The 22,165-nt window shown below is 33.4% G+C and overlaps 1 protein-coding gene across 38 annotated transcripts in view; it reads left to right on the top strand.

The window, feature by feature from the left end:
• The window catches only part of ZBTB20 (zinc finger and BTB domain containing 20), an 846,735-nt gene that overhangs the window by 315,260 nt on the left and 509,310 nt on the right, over positions 1-22,165 (top strand). For 2 of the 38 annotated variants that reach the window (XM_061167131.1, XM_061167122.1), the window contains one exon: positions 20,480-20,590. The exons of 34 other annotated variants lie outside the window; for them this stretch is intronic. The gene's annotated coding sequence lies outside the window, so the exon portion shown is untranslated. Of the gene's footprint in view, positions 1-12,439; positions 12,502-20,479; positions 20,591-22,165 lie in introns of all 38 variants that reach the window. 2 more of the 38 variants (XM_061167121.1, XM_061167127.1) reach the window with 1 other exon arrangement.

The following is a 22,165-nucleotide window of genomic DNA, read 5'->3' on the forward strand; positions in this document are numbered from 1 at the left end:
ATATAAATCAATTATCAAAAATAGAACACTGGCCTAAAAAATATTCATATTTGTTTTTATGTAAGAACAGAAATGGTCACATCTAAGTGGGGGAAGGGAGATTCATTCCATGCACAAATTTAGTATCTAAGATTTGAAACATCAGAACTGTCCATGAAATTAAGAACACTTAATTAAACTTACACATTGACTTTGAGCAGAGAGATATTTAGAAATAGAAAAGATAATGTTTCATGGCTTTCAGGAATACAATGACATCATTTTTATTCACAGAAAAGTGCATTTTTAAAATGCACTCAGTTAAAAATGTCAGAGTTTGTCACTAGTGAATTTGGGGTGCTTGTCCCTTTGCCCCCTTGTGGAACTTACTTTGTTGAAATAGATTGTCACTCTCTTGGAAGACAATTGCTTTGATATTGACAACAGGCCTTCATTAGATCTAGAAATGAATCGTAAGGCACATGAGTAGCACAGCCATATTTAGCCATAAGAAAATTAGCTGAGTGTTACACATATCACAGAATATGGTGATTTGGGGTAGGAAAGTAGTCCAACTTAGATTCACTTCTGTGAAAAAGAGCACTTAATAATTATTGTATCAACTTAGCATTCCATCCAAATCTGGAATTTGTGTTTACCCAAAGGACTGCTCTGAGATTGAGCAAGATGATTGAAAATGAACTGTGCCAGGTGGGCCAGAGAGAAGGCGGGATCAGCTGATATGGCTGATAGGGTTTTGTGTTATCACCTCAAAAGCAACATCAAATTCCTTTCTATGAAATTATAACATCTTTCATTTTTCAGGAGAATCTAAGAAGTTTATTCTGTCATGGAAATAATGCAGTTAAATGGCTTGCAATTTCAACAGATTATTGTAAATGCTCAGATAAAAAGTTAGTATTTTAATGATAGCCTTCAAACGTAATCAGTAATGAAATTTAAGCAGGACCTAAGGGAATATTACTTAAGAGTCTTAGAATCCTAGAGGGTGATATATGATGTAGGTAAAGTGACTAGTCTAAGATCCCTAAGTTGGGGTATGTGGAAGAGCTGGGTCTAGAAGTAGGTATCTGGTCTCCAGTCAAGTGCTTTTTTTCTAGTAGAGCTTGATTCTTTTATATCTGTACAACAGAGTCAATCTCAGAAAGATACAGGTCATACATTTTTCTAGGCAGCTAAGTGTTCATCCACTCTTACAACATTGATAACAGTGAAAAGATTTATTGCACTTACAACCTGCTAGGCAGGACCCAAATTATTATTTTTTTCACATTTAAATAATAATTTATTTAAAATTATTGTATCTATGTTGATTGGTAAAACATAAATGTTATTTTCTATTCTGTTTGTTTTGGAATCATTTTAGGTCCACAAAATGAATTGATAAATTTTCTATTTTTCAATTTCTGGAACTACTTACATTAAATATCTATTTGTTGAAAGTTTTATGAACTCACTCATAAAACTACTTGTACTACTTGGTCAGTGAAAATTGGTTATTATTTTCATAAATATTTTATTATAACATTTCAATTTAATGTTAGTGTTTATTTACATTTTCCATTTACGCTTATATCAGATGTTACTGTATAACTGTTCATAATATTCTTTGATCATTCTGATATTCTCTAATATATCTGAAGGGTTTTCCATTTTTTCTGTATTTTGTTTATTGCATTTTCTTTTTTTTCTTGATCATTGTTGCCAGAGGTTGCTTTTAATTTCTTTTTTAAAGAATCAATTTTTAGTTTTGTTGCTCTTTATTTCATCTATTTCTGCTTTTTATTTTTATTATTTAAAATTTTTTTTCTTTTGGGGCTTTTTTCTGTTGTTCTATATCTAACTATTTGAGTTTAACACTTACATAATTTGCTCATTTTGATTAATAGATATAAAATGATGCATTTTCTTCCAAGTATTGCTTTAGCTGCTGCTGCTGCTAAGTCGCTTCAGTCGTGTCCGACTCTGTGCGACCCCATGGACTGCAGCCCACCAGGCTCCTCCATCCATGGGGTTTTCCAGGCAAGAGTACTGGAGTGGGGTGCCATTGCCTTCTCCATAAGGACCCAAATTATTTAACTGATGGTCTGTCTTTTAAATCTTCATAAAATGCCTTACAAAGAATGTACTATTGCTATGTTCATTTTATAGTATGGTGGAGGTACTAAAGCATAGGCAGAAGACTAAGTAAATCCACAAGGAAACAGATGTACTAAGTGAGAAGCTTGGTTGTGAATGAACTCAGGCAGTCTGAGTTCCAGAGCTTGTATCCTTATCCTCTGTGCAGCCTCTCAAGCATTTGTTAGTTACTACCTGCTTAGAAATGTCATAGATGACTTCTAAGGGCTTCAGAAGAACAAATTTCAAGAAAGAGTAATATATACATAAATAGTAGACATACCCATTGAATAAATTATAAGGCTGGAAGAACTGAAGAATTTCACCTGGAAAAGAAAACAACCATGAGAGAAATATATGATAGCAATGAAGAAATCAGGTTATAACTGTTTTGAGCAATCATGTACAAAAAAACTAGGACCAATCGGTGGGAATTATAAGAAGCTAGATTCTGGTTTAATATAGCAGTGCAGTCGTCAGAATAGGCAGCCTTGTTAGCAAGTCCTCTGTCTCTTGGTATACAGGCCACATGGCAGGTCTCTATTTCTATAGACAGAATTGCTACACTGGCATAGTACATTGGAGTACAACTCTGCTCAGCTAGGTGAGAAGAAAGGGACACCATTAATTTCATCTGAAGCTGTACTGTAAGGCAAGTAAGAGCAAGAGCTCTGGACAGATCCAACTTTGAATTCTGGCACCATCATTTGTTAGCTGCATGAACTTAGTCAAGTTACTTAACTCTAAAACTTCTCTGAGTCCAAATTTCCTTATCTATAATTGGGATAATTGTATTCAACTTCTAGAATTGTAGTGAAGAGGAATAAATGAGACTATTATATAAAATGCCTAGCACTGTGCCAGGCACATAGCAAGTGCTCAGAAGATATTAATTTTTCAGGAGTGAAAGATTCATTAATTTTTCAAAAATGAACTACAGTGCTAATTATTCTTTCATATAGAAAAAGAATCTTGGCCTAGCAGGTAATAAGTGGTAGGACTTTATGCTTACCAATCTCTCACTGCCTTTGGATAAGGTCACCATGGACTCTGGATTGTGAAATGTGCTTATAAAGGGAGCTTTGTAAATCAACTTATTTAAAATGCAGTAGAGAAGCTTATGATTTAAAAGCATCCTGTGGTGAATCATTTTATAGTGAATAATCACCCCCTAATTTATCTGTTTGGTAAGTTCAGCATTTGGCTCATTGAGTCTTCTTAAAGCAAAGAGTACACCTGCACTCTTTTTCCTACAAGGTAGGTAGTATTTTCATGCTGGGCTGACTTTTCAGAGAAATACAGGGTGTCTCTTAGATTCAGGATGACATAGGCTGGGTAACCACAGCAACATACAAGGTCACTCTAGTTAGAACATTAATTGTACTTGGTGACACATACATTTCTAATGAGCATGCAAGCTCATATAGGTCAGTTGACCATTAGACCATTGCATGTAAGAATTTTTCCTGAATTGAAGAGTCAGATACTTAAGATATATTTTTGTTTATATTTCTTTTTCTATCTCTGAAATTTCAATGGAAATCAACATGAAATTATGACTTAATACAGATACTTCAGGAAAAAAAGCAAAAAAAGAAACAAACAATGGAAAGTTGTGAAATAGAAAGAACACTGAATTAGGAACCCTGGATAAGACCTGCCATGTACTAACTGCAAGGCAAGGGATAGGAACCTACTAATTTTTTTCTGTGTCTGAGTGTCGTAATTGGAACATAACTACTTCAGACTTAGATCTCCTATATAACTTCTAGATTAAAAAAAAATTGCACCTGATTCATAAAATGAGGTAAAACTATTTTGTTTCTTTCCAGTAGAAAGAACAAGAAATTAGAGAAGGAACACTTAATAGTTAAGAAGTTTTCTTATTCCTGATCAACAATACTTGTCACTCTGCCTCAGCTTGAACTCTCTTCTGCTGATATGATAATTTAAAAGACATTGTATTTTGCTATGACATAGAAATGAATATGAACATGAGAAAACTTAGACCAAATGGTTGTTTCTCCCATGAGCCAGCATACACTGACCTGTGTTTGAGAGAAAATGACCTTACCCACAGTTAATTACATATAGGGCTAAAATTATTATATCTTTTCATTGATTTTCTTTATTTTCACACTATCCATGTGAATTTTGCCAGTTCTTTATAGAGTGCTTTAAGCTTATTTATAACCAACTTGGATAAAATACACTCTGAATATATGCTAGTGACTCTGCTTTGCAAGCTGAATGGGGGATAACATGCCTCAGAAGTGTATGCTTAAACTGTTTGGTCCTTCTCAAAGAGAGCCCCTCAAGAGCTCAGGTGACCATAAGAGCTCTGAATCCACTTCAAAATTTCTCAACTTTTCATGCCTATTACATTCTATGCAGGGTGATGAAAAGGACAGAATTCGCAAATGAAACTGGCTTATCTTTTATCAAATGAAGGTTTAAAACACATTTTTGTACAAATATATACACTATAAAGGACTACTATTTAGCCCTGAATTTCTTATTTGTCAGAAACTTCAGAGTGATTTTGGAGAGAAACTTCTAAGCTTAGTTCAATCATGTAATAATGAAACTTCAATTTAACCAAACTGGAAATGCAGACAAAGCTTTAGTATCCCATAATAATCTTCATAATTATCCTATCAATCCTAAAGATACTAACATCATTAAGATTGCAAAATGTGATGAGAAGGTCAACGTATTAACAGGCATAATGACAGGTGGCAATCAGGGGTTCAGAAGAAATTTTATATTATGAAGGTGAAGAAGAACTTTACTTAGTCTTTCATTTTTATTCTGAAGAACATTACTATGTATGGTTATACATCATTGCCAATTTCTTAATGTGTAAACAAGCAACCTACTCAATCTTTCTACCAAAAAAAAATTAATAGTTAACCACATAACAAAGCAATTTCCCTGTTCCATTTTCTCTTGAATACATAACAAAAATAGGAAACATATAGAAAGCAGCTATGATTAGAAATAACTAGAATAAGGCATTTAGTATAAACTCAGAGTTATAGAAAAAAATTCTAACATATGGAGTAGAGATTAAGATTTAATCATGTCATTCTATCAGGAACATAGTACAGAAATTTCTATATGCAATAAGGGATCAAGGAATATTTATTGAGTACTTATTCAGGGCTCAATACCAGATTCCATTGTAAATAGGAATAATAAATATAAATAATTGCTTCATATTGTTCTATTTGACAGTAAAATTACATCTATAGGTCCTATAGAATAATTAAAATCCTTTCAGTAGGTATATAAATTATGAACCTACCAATCTTTAACCAAAGATTAAAACCTATCTGCAAAAATAGTTCCATCAGTTAACCCCATTTAACTTTGCTGACATCTCAGGAAGTTTCTGTAGTTATCTAACTAGAATGTAGACTTCTGGAGACCTCTTGTGGGCCCTACATTTATGAAGCCTACAAGTGTTCTACCAGTAGAAACAAGGCAATTACAAAAGAAAATTAGAACAAGGCCCAAGTCTACTTGAGATATCCTTACATCTCTATGGAAGTGTTAGACATGGGTTCCATGATGAAGCCCAAGTTATGCGAAGGCAGAATGTGTTTTCTAAGTGACACTTGGTTTTCTTACTGGAGAATTGACAACTCATAAAAGCCCAAGAGCACCCTCTAGTGAAATTTCTGGAGTAGGCCTAAGGGGCTTGCTCTTGACCTGGACTCTCCTTTTCAAATGACCTCTGAATGCCCAAAACATAGAAGCTGGGTTTCAGCTATCTGGTTTTACCTTCAGTTTCCAAAACACAGAGAAAGTGGTATTCTTGTCAAGTATTTCTAGTGGTAGAAATGCTTAAACACTAAGACCTAATATTCCATTGTTCCCCTGATTTTTTTGTTTTTTGCTTACAATGCCAGCCTGCCACACATGATTTCTACTCATAGTCTTGTGTTCAAATAGTTCCTGAAACTAATATAACAAAAAAATGGTGAGAAGCCTGAGAAATGTCTTACTGAATTATACTACTTCTGCCCCTCCCTCTGCCTTTCTCAAGCCTCTTACTCAGCTCAGGTACCATATCCAGAAAGTTTTTTTGTACTTGGCAATACTAGAAGTCAAGGGTAGCAGGTTGAGATTTTAAATGGTGGTCAAAAATTACAGGAGAGGGTCAAGAAGATTAAGTCCTTGTATTTATGCACTTCTGAATTTTTATATTATCTGATTACTGCAAAGATATGTTTTCATCTAAATCTTGAGCAGAAATGAAAATGGCACATCCCTCAGTGTTCAACATAGTGCCTTATAAAATTGAAGCTGCAGTTAGATAACTACAGAGCAGGTTAGATAGTTGCTATAGTTTAGTTAAAGTTGTGAGTCTACCACTCTATTAGATTAGTAACTGTTACATAATAAATGAAACAAAATAAATCATTGTTTAACTTCATAGGTAGCTTACTATTGAAGGCTGTTATTGGAAGGAACTTTGAGATCTAAATCCCCCCATTTTAGGAAAAATTTAAATTGGCGCCCCTAATAGTTAAGTAACTTGTCCAAGATGATACAATTTGATGGTGGCAGCTTCAGGACAATAATACACATCTGTTTTGCCCATTTTAGTGTTCACTATGCTATTAAGAATTTGCTTGTTAAAAAGCTTGCTATGTCACTTGAAACAATTTCATTATATTGGGTTTTATGTGTCTAATAATTTATGGGTATATCCTCAAGCTCATGGGCTTCCCTGGTGCTCAGATGGTAAAGAATCCACCTGCAATGCAGGAGACCTAGGTTCGATCGAACCCCCTAGGTTCAATCTGTGGGTTGGAAAGATCCCCTGGAAGACATGGCAACCCACTCCAGTATTCTTGCCTGGAGACTCCCAATGGACAGAGGAGCCTGGCTGGCTACAGTCCACAGGGTTGCAAAGAGTCCTACACGAATGAGCGACTAAGCACTTCAAGCTTATAGTGAGAAAAGAAAAGTGTATACCTTCCAATTTCATTTCTTCTGTTTTTACTTTAATGTATAGAAGAACAAATTACTCATGTAGTTACTGTTAAGAAGAATACAAAAATGTAATCATTTGATATGAGTCATATTATTTACTGAAACACTGTGCTGCACTGTGTCAACTTTGCAGATTGAAAAAATGGGGGTACCCATTGATAGTCTATAATTACTGATAGCTATCCCTATGGTTCTGTGTTCTAATAGCACTTACCTTATAGTGTTGATGGAAGGATTACATGAGTTAATGCAAATAAAGGATGTGAAACATAGTGTTAATTGCAGTATCTATATTAAATGTTAATGTCTCATTTCAAAAAAAAGAATAAGATATTCTTAGGATTATCCAGTAGAGGTCAGCGCTATGAACTATGTTAAACACTTTTTGTGTATTATGATTTGACTTCTTGAAAATAAAAATAAAAACTCCAAGATCTCTCCAAGTTATTGTTTTTGAGTATAATTGTATAAGAAATTTCCATTTGTCAAGGCATATTGCATATTAGTTCAATAGAAGTTTATAATTCTTTCATTTCTGAATTCACTATTATATTTTTAGTCTTGACTTTAGCCTTAATCTTATCACATGTAACATTAATATTCAACCTTTCATTCATATTATTAATGATATTTAGTAGGTAAGGTGTTTGTGTATGGCAACTCAAGGCATGAATTCACCTTCAATTTTACTGTATAGCTAGTACCTTAATAAAGCTTTATCCCTTGTTCTTTGCCTACTTTGCTATCCCTCAACATACAATGTTGATATTTAGAATCATAAAACCAGCAAATATAGAACTAGAAGTGATCATAGATATAAATAGGTCTGATTCCTTCATCTTACAAATGAAGAAACTGACATTGCAACAGAGAAGACAGTTGGTTGAGTTTCAGTGAAAGATTGTATTTCCTTGTATTTATAAAACAGTTGAATCTGGAGAAACAGGTGATTCTTTGATTTTTCACTAATACTCTGAACCAATAGATTGACAATGTATTTCGACATTATCTACAGATAGAAAATACATAGTATTTTAAAATATCTATTCATTCAGTAGTACAGTATGCCATCAATGCCTGCCAGTTTTTTGTTTTTTTTTTTAATTCCTGTCGCTTTGCAATGTTAAAACCCTCACTGAAACTCTTTAGTGATTATCTTTAAGGATTTTCTTCTCCAGCTATGCAACTAAACAGTTTGAGTAATGAGATGGCATGGCCTCTGCATGGTCTACCAAACACTTCTAGGAAGTGGAACCCCCTTCTGGAGTTATGAGAGAAACATCTTTCTAAAATGCCTTTAAAAGTACTCCAGTATAAACATTATACTGGAACATTTCATTAGCTTTTTGAGAACAATAAAGAAATGTGGAGCATAATAGGCTAATATGTTTAAGTGGTCTTGGTAGAACCCTACTTAACTCAGTGGGATTTTCTGCAGCACACAGAGGTGGAAAACCATTCCTTACATATTTATTGTGTGGGACTGCCTCCTTCTTTATTGCATGCAGTTTGCATCAAAGAGAAGTAACTTTCCACCTGTAATTCTAAAATGAGGAAAGTCTCAAAATATGTTTTAGAAGAATCAATATTTAGATATGATGATCAGCAACCAGCAGTGCAGGCTATTAGCAGTCAGAATTTCTGTCAGTAAAGATGGAAGAGGGGCCAACTTCTATCTCAGTGTTTTCTGTCCTCTTAGGACTTAAACACCCATAAGGATATTAAGATTTGTGAAGTCTCTAAATTCCTGAAGAAAAAGACAAAATGTAAGCCAAACCTTATTGTTTATGAATTACAAAAATAATTCAATTAATAAATTTTTTTCAGTTTCTTGTGAAGTGAAGTCGCTCAGTCGTGTCCGACTCTTTGCGACCCCATGGACTGTAACCCACCGGGCTCCTCCGTCCATGGGATTCTCCAGGCAAGAATACTGGAGTGGGTTGCCATTTCCTTCTCCAGGGGATCTTCCCGACCCAGGGATCGAACCCAGGTCTCCTGCATTGCAGGCAGGTGCCTTAACCTCTGAGCCACCGCTTAAGCCAGCAATAAAACTGTCCTGCACAATGTTTTGAATTAAGTAAAATGATAAGTTAGTAAAAATGTAAGATGGTAATTTCTATGGTTTTATTAGGATTCCAAGTGACTGTAGTAAGTATATTGCAGGACTTGCCCTATGATCCCTGCCAATACTCTATCTCTCTGAGCTTCTGTTTTCTCTGACATAAATTAGGACTCATTGGTCTTAGGAACACTAAGATCATTCAGATATTTCTTGAGCTTTTAGGGAACAAAAGTGTAAATTAAATAAATTATGATATTTTAAGTTAAAATGAACCTACATGATGACAAAAGTTTCCCTGTAGGTATTGGTTTTCTTTGTGTAGACAAGTTGTCACCAAAATTTGTTGAAAAGTAAGAATTCCTATTTATGTGGCATTGAATTAATGATTCAAAAAAAACCTCATAAATGACAGCTCTAGTGGCTGAAGTGGCATATTTAAGCCATTATGTTTGTTTCACTTACTGTCAAACTCTGTCTTAACTACTATCAACTGGTGTATTGATAGATGGAATCTGTCTTTCAATTCCAAGATGTGTTTTGTATCAAAATTTTTCTTCATTAGTTTTTGGAATCTATAGGCAAAATAACACATAAACACAAATGTAAATCCCAGCTGTAATTGTTTCTCAGCATCATAAATCTCTTAAGATTTATACTTGTATTGTATTGTAAATATCACCAGAAATATTCAGTAGGAGGATGAAAAAACTCTAAACAAAACTTGAAAATAATGCGTATGCTTCTTTCTCACTATGAGGAGTGTTTCCTAGCTACCCTATTTACCCCAGTGGAATTTTACAAAAATGTTCCTGGCGCTCAAAGTTGATCTAATAAAGCATCAAGTGGGCTTATTTTAAAATTCACCCCTAAATATGTTTGCTGGTTTTGAATTTCTGATTTTGTGCTTATGTAACACAAAAACAGCTTTGGTTTTTAAAACAAAAATTGGCAAAAATACTAGTGCATTATGTGTTCTAATCACGTATGGTGTTTTGAAAAAAATAGATTCAAAATTGACAAAATTGTTTCATTGGCATTGCAGTTCAAATGTCTGATTTTCTTTCCCACAAGTTTCTTAAAATAAAAATAAAACCAACAGATATTTCTTAAATGAGTAATTAAATGAGTGAAATTAATTCATTTTCATAATATATAGTCCAACAACTGCACTACAGATATAAATTTTCATTCTATGTTTCTGCATACTTTGTTTTACAGAGTTTGCTACGTTTTAGTTTATGGTCAAGTCTGTAATGTGCTCCAGCATCAATTTTAAAGTCTCTGAGGTTCTCAGAAAAGTTTCTACCAGTGATGTGAATAGTGCTCAGATTCTATTCTAAATGGCCCAGCTTTCTTTGATTTTTCTTATAAGTGCTTTTTGAGGGTAAAAGATATAAACTTAGAAACAGAAGTTTCCCTGGCTCATATTATACTCAAGAGACAATGATGATACTGAAGTCCTTTTCATAATCAGGGCCTTTGTAGAGACTGTCCAGGTATTCTTAGCCAAAATATCCGTCTCATTGTACACCACTCCAGGGCAACATGTGGCGTGCCAGCTGGATGTCCTCCCTACATGCCTCAGGTGGCCACATTTCAATGGTGTCTATAGAGCACAGGCCAAATTCTCATTCTCTGTGTTAATCAGTGGGAGAATTCCCATAGAAAATGGGATGGGAGCATATTTTAGGAAAACTCAAAGAGATTATCCAGATGATTAGGCTGGTACATTGTAAGTTTGGGTTTTATGTAGAATTTCTTTCGCATTATCTTACTTGACCAAAGAATGCTAGAAAATTTGGAGATATTTAGAAATTAAAAATAATTCTGCTTTTTATTCCACTGAAATTTCTCCAAAGAGAATTCTACAAAAATTTTCTTTAGATACAATAGGAGCTCTTCTTGATTCATAACATCAAAGACAACTGATGGTACCCAGTAATATAATCTGATTGAACTTTTTCCCATGATCTTGAAAGGATCTGAAATCTACTTATAGAAGTCTCATTATACCTCTCCTTTTAATTAAATTCTAATCAATTCTATAAACATTTAGTAAGTACTTACTATATGCAAAACACTGTAATAGATGCTCTGAATAATTCTGTGTATGGTGCCTTATGGTATATAATATTTTAACATTCATTATCTCATGTGGTAAAGATTCTCTTTACAATTATTAGTTATTTAAAGAGCCTACAGTTTCACATGAATGATATGTTGAATTTGGGGCAAAGTTTTTGCTTGTTTTGTTTTTGGTAAATTCATAGACCATTCTAGAAATACATTTAGTATCCTTTGAACAAAAAATAAAGGCACATAATTGTATCAGCATATTAAATTGAATTTGGTTGGAACCAGTGGAATTTCCTGAAATTTTCTGTTTGTTTTATATGATGTTAGCTTCAGTCTGAAGTGTATTTTTAATGACCTAATTGAAAAGATTTGTCAAAATGTTTGGAAAACTAATTTTATTTACTACTTTTTAAGGCAATGTTGATGCATTATATTTCATATGTCTTTTTTATGATCAGAAAATTTGATTTCCCCAGAAACTATTTATATTTAAGATTGCATCAAATTCTACTGCTCTACTATAAAGTCTCTGTAAGTGCTATACAACTTCTGGAGAATAAGTCTGAAAGCTATTATTCTCCATTTAGCATGTGCAATATTCTCTAATATTGTTTCATCTAATGCAGAATGAAATGTTATACTTCTATATTAATATTACATTATGAAGTCTTATTTCTATATATTTCTGAAATTTCAAATCTTTCTCTTAAAACTTCATCATGGATATTTTAAAACAATCTCAGTTTCATCTTTACGTATTTGTTTTATTTCCCTTATCTTTAGTTTTGAAAATGAAATTTATTCTTTAGTATGTTTAACATTTTCAAAGAATTTAAAGGGAAATCATATTCACTTTAACCACCGAACAGAACACTTTATTCACAAACCTGAAGCTAAAGAACTGATAGGAACTTTGTCATTTGCTTGTTTCTAACATCGAATTTGTAAAAAAACACTATCCTGGTAACCCTTCAGCTATGTTACCCTGGGTGTTTGCCCAGAGGGCAGTCATGTTGACCCCATCTGCAAACGCTGGCTCAACTAGAATCTTGGACTATTAGAATCCCATTCATCAAGGTCCACATAAAGTAAGGTAGGTGGGAAGCAGGAGGACAGATGGTAGGGTCGGCAGCAAGGAACTTGTTTGTTGACATTGATATAGACCCTTCTTCTTGCCAGAGTGACTCCATGGACTTGTTTTGGCATGGAAGACTGGGCCAAAGCTATCATCTTAATAGAAGGTGAGCTGCAGGCAAACTGGAGAGCTCTATGCTCAGTAGGTGTTTAGGGTTGGCTTTGATTTTGTCTATCAGCTTGACTGTCATTTGTACTTGATTGATGTTCAGTGGGGCTTGAAAGTGCTGCATTGATGTTGAGGACTGTGTCATAAGGTTCCTGATATGGTGCACATGTCAGAATGGAGTTGGACATTGACTATCCTTGCCTATGCCAAGCAACACCAGACTTGAGTGCATTATTCTACAGTTGAATAGCAGATGGTGAGTGCAGACGTTTGGAGGGGGTGTGCCTTCAAGCACAATGTGGAGCCAGCAAACTTACTTAGAAGGTTATTGCATGTCTTGACTTTGGCAGCTATTTTTTAAGCACTGATGAAAAATCCTACTTCCATCCATTGTTACTTTCGGAATACTCAGCATGGTTGGTGTTCCAGGCAAAAGAAATGAGAAAATCAAATGCACAGTTCACTATGTCTGTCACAGTTGGTTGAAGGTGACTTCCTTGGTGTTGGCTAAATGGGCCAAATAAACATTCTGAGACTGAGAATTGATGAACAGGTAAACTTTATCTAGAAGTTGTTAGAGGAAGGGTCATTAGAGCACTTGAAGAACACTGTGGTCAAATATGGAACTTAAAAATGACTTTACATTTTTAGCTCTTAATTTAGAGAAAGTATCAAGTTCTTCAGATAAAAAAATAAAAAAATCAGGTATCTCAGATTTTTTTTATAAAAAAATTATGGCGATTCACAGATGAATGCGCATAGTAATTCCATATGTATAAGAAAATTGATTTTTATTGATGCTTGAATTTTTTCTCTTGAGTAGATTCTGAATACATATAAATTCTTTTTAAGTTTAAAATAATTTTTCTCATATTAAAAGTAAAGTATGCTCATAGAATAGAATAACTGTGAAAATAGAAATGTATATCAAATAAAATTTAAATAGGAATGAATAATTCTAAGATTTTGCTCTGCTTCTTTCTAATTATATGTATATTTCTAAGTATATATTTTCATATATATGTTTGTATGTGTATTTTAAAATAAAAATTGGACTGTACTTCTTAAATTAGCATTTATTACATTATTAGTAATAGTCATAAAGTACACATTTTTAATGGCTACTTAATACTGAAACATATTTATGTAGCAAAAATTTTTAAATCCTCCATATTTGACATTTTGGCTAATTTTCACCATTGTTCCTACTGCTGTAAGGACTATTCTTATATTTAGATTTTTATCTGCATCTTGGATTATATTTTCAGTATTAATTAGAAGATTATTTTTGGGTTAGAGTATATAAACTTTTCAAATTCCTTTTGATAACTCCTCCCTAATTATATGTGAGAGTACTCTTCTAACTATACTCTTACCTGCTTTAAATAGTATCCTTTATAAATATTTGCCAATTTAGCAAACAAAAAGTGGATTTATTTTGTTTTAATTCACATTGAATTGATTGATGCAGAACCACAATGTTTTACATATGCTTATTTGCCATTGTTTTCATTTTAAATATTGTTTGCTCATATCCTTTACTCATATATGTCTCAATGATTTATAAGATTTTTTAAATGCTAAGTTATTAATTTTGTCAACCTTGTTGCAAAAGGATTTCTCCCAGTTTTCATATGCCATTTTGCTGTTGTTGGTGTGAGAAAATTTTAAATATTTATATGGTCAATTCTGCTGTATTTTTTTCTTTCTGACTGTGGCCTTTGCTTTTATCTTCTTTTCAAACAACTTGAGGTCTAGTAAGTATCCATCATTTTTATAATATCATCATGGTTTTATTTTGTATTTTTAATTCTCTATCCTTTTCAGAAATTAGTTTCGCCTAAAGTTTAAGTGTCTTAATTTTGTTCCCAATAGTTAATCAACTGTCCCAGCACCATTTCCTCATTCATTTGGGTATCATCTTTCTTGCTTACTAATTTTATAGTCAGCATTAGGATCTATTTTTGGATTAACTGTTTTTTCATTTCTCTCACTGGTTCCATACTGTTTCCATTAGAACTCCACAGTATGTTTACAGATCTAAGTCAAATCCTTCCTTTTTTTTCTTTTTCCAAGAATACTTTGACTATTATCACCTACTTATTATTCAAGATTAATTTACTTCATTGATTTTATAAAAATGATCCACTGGAATTTTATTAAACCTGTCAAGTAGTATTCATATATTTGCAATATTTAGCCATCACCTTTAGAAGTATTGCATGTATCTATTTATGTAATGCTTCTGATGTAAATAAGATGTCTATATTCATATAGGTCCCCAGATTCCCTGTTTAATTCAAGTATAAGCATGCTGTATTCTTGTTATTGTCCTTAATTGCTTACATTTCATTTTTTAATTGTTCAGGAGAAAAGTCATGTCTTCTTATGATATTTATAACCTAGCTGTTTTATTCAACTTTCTTAACAATTTTAAGAGCTTCTTATAAATTCTCTTGAGTTTTCAAGGTCATGAAATTGTCTGCAAACAATAATGACTCTATCTTATTTTTCCCCTCTTATTTCTGTTTAATGTTCTGTTTCACTGGCTATAAGTTAATAATCATCATGATAGGAAACATTCTTGTTCTTGATTATGTGATAATGATGCTAGTTTATTCCATTGTTAATATGGATATTAATTGTTGATTTAAGACAGATATTCTTTATTATACTGGTAAGGTGACTTAGAATACTATTCTCTAACCCTTTCTTTGTTTATTAAGAATGTATTAAAGTATACCATATGTGTTTTAGGGGTCAATATTGTCAAACACTAACTGTTTGATGGACATAGACTTTTCTTGTGATATCTTTTTCAATTAAAATCAATTTCAACACACATTTATTCAGCACTGTGCCAGAAATGGTTCAGTAAGCTTTGGAATTCAGATTCATGACCTCTTCCCTTAAAAACATAATGATTATTCAGACTATGATAATTCATTAAGAGATTTATAATGAATGATTTCCCATTATTAAATTTCCCCTGAATTGCTAGAAAAATTTTACATTTAAGAGTTTATTAAGAATACTTTGAAGGCTACCTAATTGTTTACCATTTCAAAATGTGATTTTTAAGAATTGTTAAAACTAAAATTTTGATTTACAATTGAAATTATGAGTTTTTAACATCTGAAGTCATAGTGCTCAAATTCTCATCAAGAACATCTATAAAACTTGAAATTCTATAAATTACTGTAATATAGATAATTCATATGCTATACAATCAGGAAATTAGAATTCTTGTCATAATTTATCACTTCTTATAGAGTATTACAGAAATAGTATGTTATATTGAGTCAAACCATTTTCATGATGCCATCTTCATGTTTTCATTTCTCTGGAAGTCTTAATTGTCTATAAGTTTTAAGTGTGCATTGACATTGATTTATTTTCAGTTGAAGATAGTTCTTTGTATTAATTTTAGTGCCTTAGAGCAGTTTAGCATAATTAATCTCATTTTTCCCATTTAGTGGTATAATTTATTTTAATTCTTAGAAACTTTTATTTTGTTCCTTTATACAGTATGCATGAGTCATTGTTTTTAAACTATACCCTCTTGGCCAGGTACTTTATATTTCACACCAAACAAATAAAGAAATATTGCAATCAATTTTCTACTCGGCAGCATGCTAATTATTATGAATTATAGTACAGGAAAACAAAAATTTCTTACTTGCAATGAGCTTGCTTTCTACTTGGCAGATTAAGAAATAAAGGGAAAGTGCAAAAACAACAAATACTAATAAAATATTTACTTTTTATAATGGCTAATACAAATATAGTCTTATTCTACATTTAAGCAAATATATTAAAATTCACAACATACCTTTTGTATGTTGTCCTCACCTTGGCCTCTTTATGCTTTTCATATCTTTATCATACTTTTATCATGCTTGAAAATTTTATTTACTTTTTCAAGATTTTTAAAAATTCTCTTTGGAACATGCTGAATAGCTAAATGCCATGCACATTAATCTCTGAAATATTCCCAGTAATAATTTGTCTTAAAAGCAAAGGTGAACTGCTCAGAATTTGAAGACAGAAATAGTACAGGCTACTATAATTGTAGATTGAAAATTGTTGTCTTCTGAATTTCTTATTTCATTAAAGAACTTGCTTTGATATTTATAATCATTCACAAAAGGATTAACATGCTAAGTAGTAGACATCCAAATGCTAACACAAAGTTAGCATCTCTACTAAAAGGAAATTTTAGCAGTAAGCTTTTGTGTATTAGGGAAGCATAGTTCTATCCTTTGGACTTTGATGGGATTTTTATATCATAGGCTATCCATTTAAAACTTTAGCATTTGATGTATGTTCTAAGTTACAACCTCAAAAATTTATCATATTTTGGAAAATTTATATACCCCCTTAATTTTTAATGCCTGCATTGAATAATATTTGTCATAGACCACAGTACCTATCCCTGTGGAACTGTTATACTATCTTAATTCAGAAGCAATGCTATTGATTAAGTAATACTTAATGGCTTCCAAACTTCAAGGCATTTTTCAGCCACTATTTCTTCATAACCTCACTATGAGCTTCCTGTGTGGTATCATTCATCTGAGGTCTTACTAAAATGTAAATAAATTACATCCAGCACACTTCCTCTATTTGCCCAACTTGTTACTATATCAAAACAACTGTCTTAATGAAACACATATTGATGTATTGTGTATTTCTGTGCTAAACCAAAGTGAGGAGGAAGTTATATGAATATATAACAGAACCCACTTCATAACAGTTTTTGTTAAAGCATTTTATGAATTGGAAATAATCTGAGCCATGGGAGATGATGTAATTCTACATGACAGAGTTCACAGAAAGAGGATAGCTCCTCAGATAGCTCCTCTTGAAAGAGATGCATTGGGGCTTTTATGGTGCTTTACCTTTATAAGCATAGTTAACTCTGTTTTTTCCCATACTAATAATGTAGTTTGAAATAATACAGTAAAGACCAAAATAAAGTAATAAGCGTATTATTGAGAATGATTTGCCTTTGGTCTTGTACATAATATTTAACTTTAGCATAAATTCACCATTTTACTTCTTGTTTTTCATAGGTTAAGAAAGATATTCCTAGCATCCATATTATGAAACAGAAATGATCTGACACAAAGTATGTAATGTCATACTTTGTTGTGTATAATAGATAATCTTCATAGGGCAGGATTAGATAAAATTTAACTTATATTCTAATGAATAGCTCAACAACAACAATGAACAATAAGAATGAATAATAATCTATCTCAGACCTATGAAATAAAATCATACTTGGTTAATTACTAAATTAATTTGCAAAAAACAATTACTATTGTTTAAGTACCAAATAGTGAAAATAGGAGGCAATGATGTGCAGAGGAGAAAAAGAAAGCCAAACTGGGATTAAAATTGTCATGTCTCAGTTAAATGCTGAAGTGTCAGTAGTGGTTGGTTTACTCTGTGATCAGACTTCCGGTGTTTGTAGGTTTTTTCTTAGACTGTTCTGTACTTTACAGTTCTTTTGCAATGAATATGTGTTAATTTTGTAGTCAAAAAAAGATTAACATAAAATGTTTCATGCATCACTCACTTGCAAATCATTCATTGAGAGTTAACTGTATAAAATTTCTCAGGGAGAGTGGACACCACCAGCTAAACTTAGGCAAAGTATTCCATTATTCTGGAGAAGGAAATAGCAACCCACTCCAGTATTCTTGCCTGGAGAACCCCAGGGACAGAGGAGCCTGATGGGCTACCGTCTATGGGGTCGCACAGGGTCGGACACGACTGAAGTGAATTGGCATTCCATTATACAAATAACCCATTGTCTCTAAACTTATTTAAGATTTTTAAAAATTTCTTTTCTCATTGCTTGAAAATTCCACAATGGAGACAATTTAATCAATGAGATCATAATGATATGAATAGTAGTATGCTCTGTACTCACTTCTCAACTCTATTTTGGAAGAAAAGCCTTTAGTATGTGGAGAATATGATCTGATGTAAGGTATGTTTTCCTACAAAGAAAGACAGTAGGAGCATCCTTTTCTCCTATTCTATAACTAACATTCTGTTTTTTAAAAACTGCTTAGTCCAAGTCATGAAGACTTAAACTCAAGTGGTAAGCAGATTTACCCCAGCATTCATGTAACATGTAACAACTAGGAAACTGACTAAGTATCAATGCAATCAATTATATTTTGTTAGAAATACTATAGAGGGCTTCTGTTACATGCTAAAAACATGTTATAGAGGGCTTCTGTTACTCGTGCAGAGGTTAAGAACAACTTCAGAAAGGTTCCACCTTTGTGTAAGTGTTAAAGGAAACCCTCTTCCAGGTGATGTAGCTTGGCCAGGGAATATAGCTTATAAAGTAGAACACACTGCTATACTAGGTGCCCTTGTACAGGGTACAACCTGCACAGTCAGTCATAACTGCCCTATTTTATATGCTTTATTAGTGAGTCGAAAATAGCTACTATTGCTCCATAGGTTACAAGTTATTCTATTCTTACATAGAAAGCCAAGAATCACCTTCAGATGAATTAGTAAAAGATGCTTATCTAAAGCTATATTTTAGTCTTGAACCCTCATGATACAAATCTGTTACTTTTCTTCAGACATCTAATTTGAATAGCATTGAGGGTAGAAGAAAATGAAATAAAGTATAAAGGTATAAATAAGTCTATGAAGTTCAGTTCCTAGAAAAACTAGGTTGATTCTTGTATGTTTTGAAAAAGTATATTGCTTTTATTAAGACTAGAAATAAATATCTTCCTATGATACCCATCAGTGTATAAAGGGATCACTGTGTTTTATCATAAATAGCATGACCAATATTCATTTTCATGAGAAACAAATAATATTTTATAGGTGCACTTCAGTTGTGGCCCTCCATTATAGATTGATAACATTTCAGTAACGTGCAGTTTGGTATTTTCAATCCCATAAAATACAGACCAGGTAGAATACACTTCATTCTGATATAACTCAAAGTAGGATTTTAGAATTTATCTAGATACTGAGCTCCAGTGAAAGGACTATATAACTTTTAATTTCCTTTATATACTATTTCTCTAAGTTTGGCCTTAGATTGGTATTGGATGACTGTGAATTCTAGATGGTATTACTAGGAAACATTTAGAATCCAGCTATTCTTTGTTAACTAAAGGCAGAAATAGTAATCAGGTTAGAAGATGTATTAAAATTCTTCTATAGAGATTGAAAAGCCTAATAAAAACACACAGCTAAAAAGTATCTACCCGCTTTACCTGAGAGATTAGCTAGAGAAGTATTATTTCATAGGTCCAAAAAAATCTCTCTAACCATTTATTTTGATTTTGCTCTAATCTACATAATAGAAAGATGGAGGTTCCAAGTTTCTTCTTTGTTGTACCCTGTGTATTGCCTAACTGATACATGGTACAAGTTGATGGAATTTCATCAAATACTCCATCATCAGACTTATTCATGTCCTTAAGCAATTTATATAATGTTGGCATGTTTTGTTTCATGGATTAGACTCTTTGTATTCCATATAGAAATAGTAACATTTACTGTTACACATTCCTGGGTCAAAAATGAATTATTATGACATTTTAATTAGATGAAGTTTGGTGGACACTTTGATTTCTTCAACACTTTGTAAATTGTGAAGCATAATGTTGATTCAAAAAAAATCAGTAAGATATTTGAAGTTAATGCATCATATATTCTGAATTTCTACTGCACAAATTTTTGCTGATTTTCACATACCTTGTAGTCTCTTTGAAGGAAAAAAACAGTTTTGAAAATTCCTAGAAGCAGATACTACATGTTTATCTCATTTTATGTGATAGGAGTGATTTTGTAAATCTATTCATAATTTAAATGCTCTAGGAGACTCTCTCCAGGGAATTTTTTGTGGATCATCATGTAAAGCAAAAATCACTTTTAAAGTGCATATTACTCCCATTTCTATATGGGAATTTTCTGTTTTATAGGAGTTATTTAAGCTCCCAGAGGAATATATCACCTTAGTATGTTCCTGGGTGGATATAAACTGAGACAGAAAACCATGAAAGAATAACTTGGTGAATACTAACCTGATCCGAGTAAGTATTCGAACCTCTTTAATGAGACCTCTGAGCTACCATTTTATGAAAGATTAAGTCTAGATAACATGTTCTCCACAACCACTTAGAATGGATTTATTTCAGCTCATTCAAGCTCTAAATTTCCTAGCAGTCCTTTATAAATCATGTAATTCTACCTATTCTCATTGAGTGACTCCTCTTAGCTCTGTAAAGCAAGGCAAAATTATTTATCTCCTATGGCTGAAATTTAGCACCCTCATCCTGATCCTCCATCATCCTCCCAATTCTCATGAAGTGAAGTGAAGTGAAAGTCGCTCAGTCACGACCGACTCTTTGCGACTCCATAGACTATACAGTCCATGGTATTCTCCAGGCCAGAATACTGGAGTGGGTAGCCTTTCCCTTCTCCAGGGGATCTTCCCAACCCAGAGATCGAACCCAGGCCTCCCACACTGCAGGTGGATTCTTTACCAGTTGAGCCACAAGGGAAGCCCATGGCCCAGTCAATTAAGGATTTTCAGAATTGACAGACATTCTTGTCTCCCAAAATGTTTGTGCTTTCTAATGCTGTAGGGAGACAGGCAGTTGAGGATATTCTGTATACATCTAACAGTCACGGAAACTTTCATTCAATAGCAGTTGGACCTCCTCACCCACCCATACACACATCCCTGCAGTTGGGCCTCTGATTCTTGCATTAAAAGGCAAATAATTTTGCTGAAGGAATATTGTAAATTGTTTAGTATCACTATGTAGAAGGAGACTATAATTTTTATTACCTAAATTGGATGTTTTTGAGAGCAAAAAGAGCTACATTAATGATTATTGTGATACAACTGGTGTAAGTGGGGTCTGGTGTTTCAGTTGGGCCTACCTCCTCTCCTCACCCCTCCCCAAACTTGACTAGCACAATAGTTCAGGCAGGGCCAGCCATGAAAACCACAGCTCCACTGCTGGCTTGGTGGAATAGAACGTGAAGAACCACATGACCCTGGGTAATGTCAAAATAGTAGCAATCTCAGTGGCAAACCAAAAGGAAGTGTAAACCTCATAGCTAGACTGAGATTGCAATTCAGGTTGGGGTAGGCAGTAGACTGGCATGCTGCTGCTGCTAAGTCACTTCAGTCATGTCCGACTCTGTGCAGCCCCATAGATGGCAGCCCATCAGGCTCCCCCATCCCTGGGATTCTCCAGGCAAGAACACTCGAGTGGGTTGCCATTTCCTTCTCCAATGCATGAAAGTGAAAAGCGAAAGTGAAGTCGCTCAGTCGTGTCTGACTCTTCACAGCCCCGTTGACTGCAGCCTACCAGGCTCCTCCGTCCATGGGATTTTCCAGGCAAGAGTACTAGAGTGGGTTGCCATTGCCTTATCCATAGACTGGCATATTAACCAGAAATTTAATAAGGATTGGATGAGAAGACTACCATATTGCTCCTTGATAAAATTAACATATTTTTGGTGGTTTGAAAGTCTTCATGCATATTTCAGGAAAGATCAGAGAAGGTCCAGGATATTCACATATCCTAGACTGTAGAAGAGATAAGAAGGAGCCTAGTGGAACATAAGAACCAAGGAAGACTTGTAAACTGACT

This window comes from Dama dama, chromosome 19, assembly GCF_033118175.1.
Source record: "Dama dama isolate Ldn47 chromosome 19, ASM3311817v1, whole genome shotgun sequence".
Taxonomy (NCBI): domain Eukaryota; kingdom Metazoa; phylum Chordata; class Mammalia; order Artiodactyla; family Cervidae; genus Dama; species Dama dama.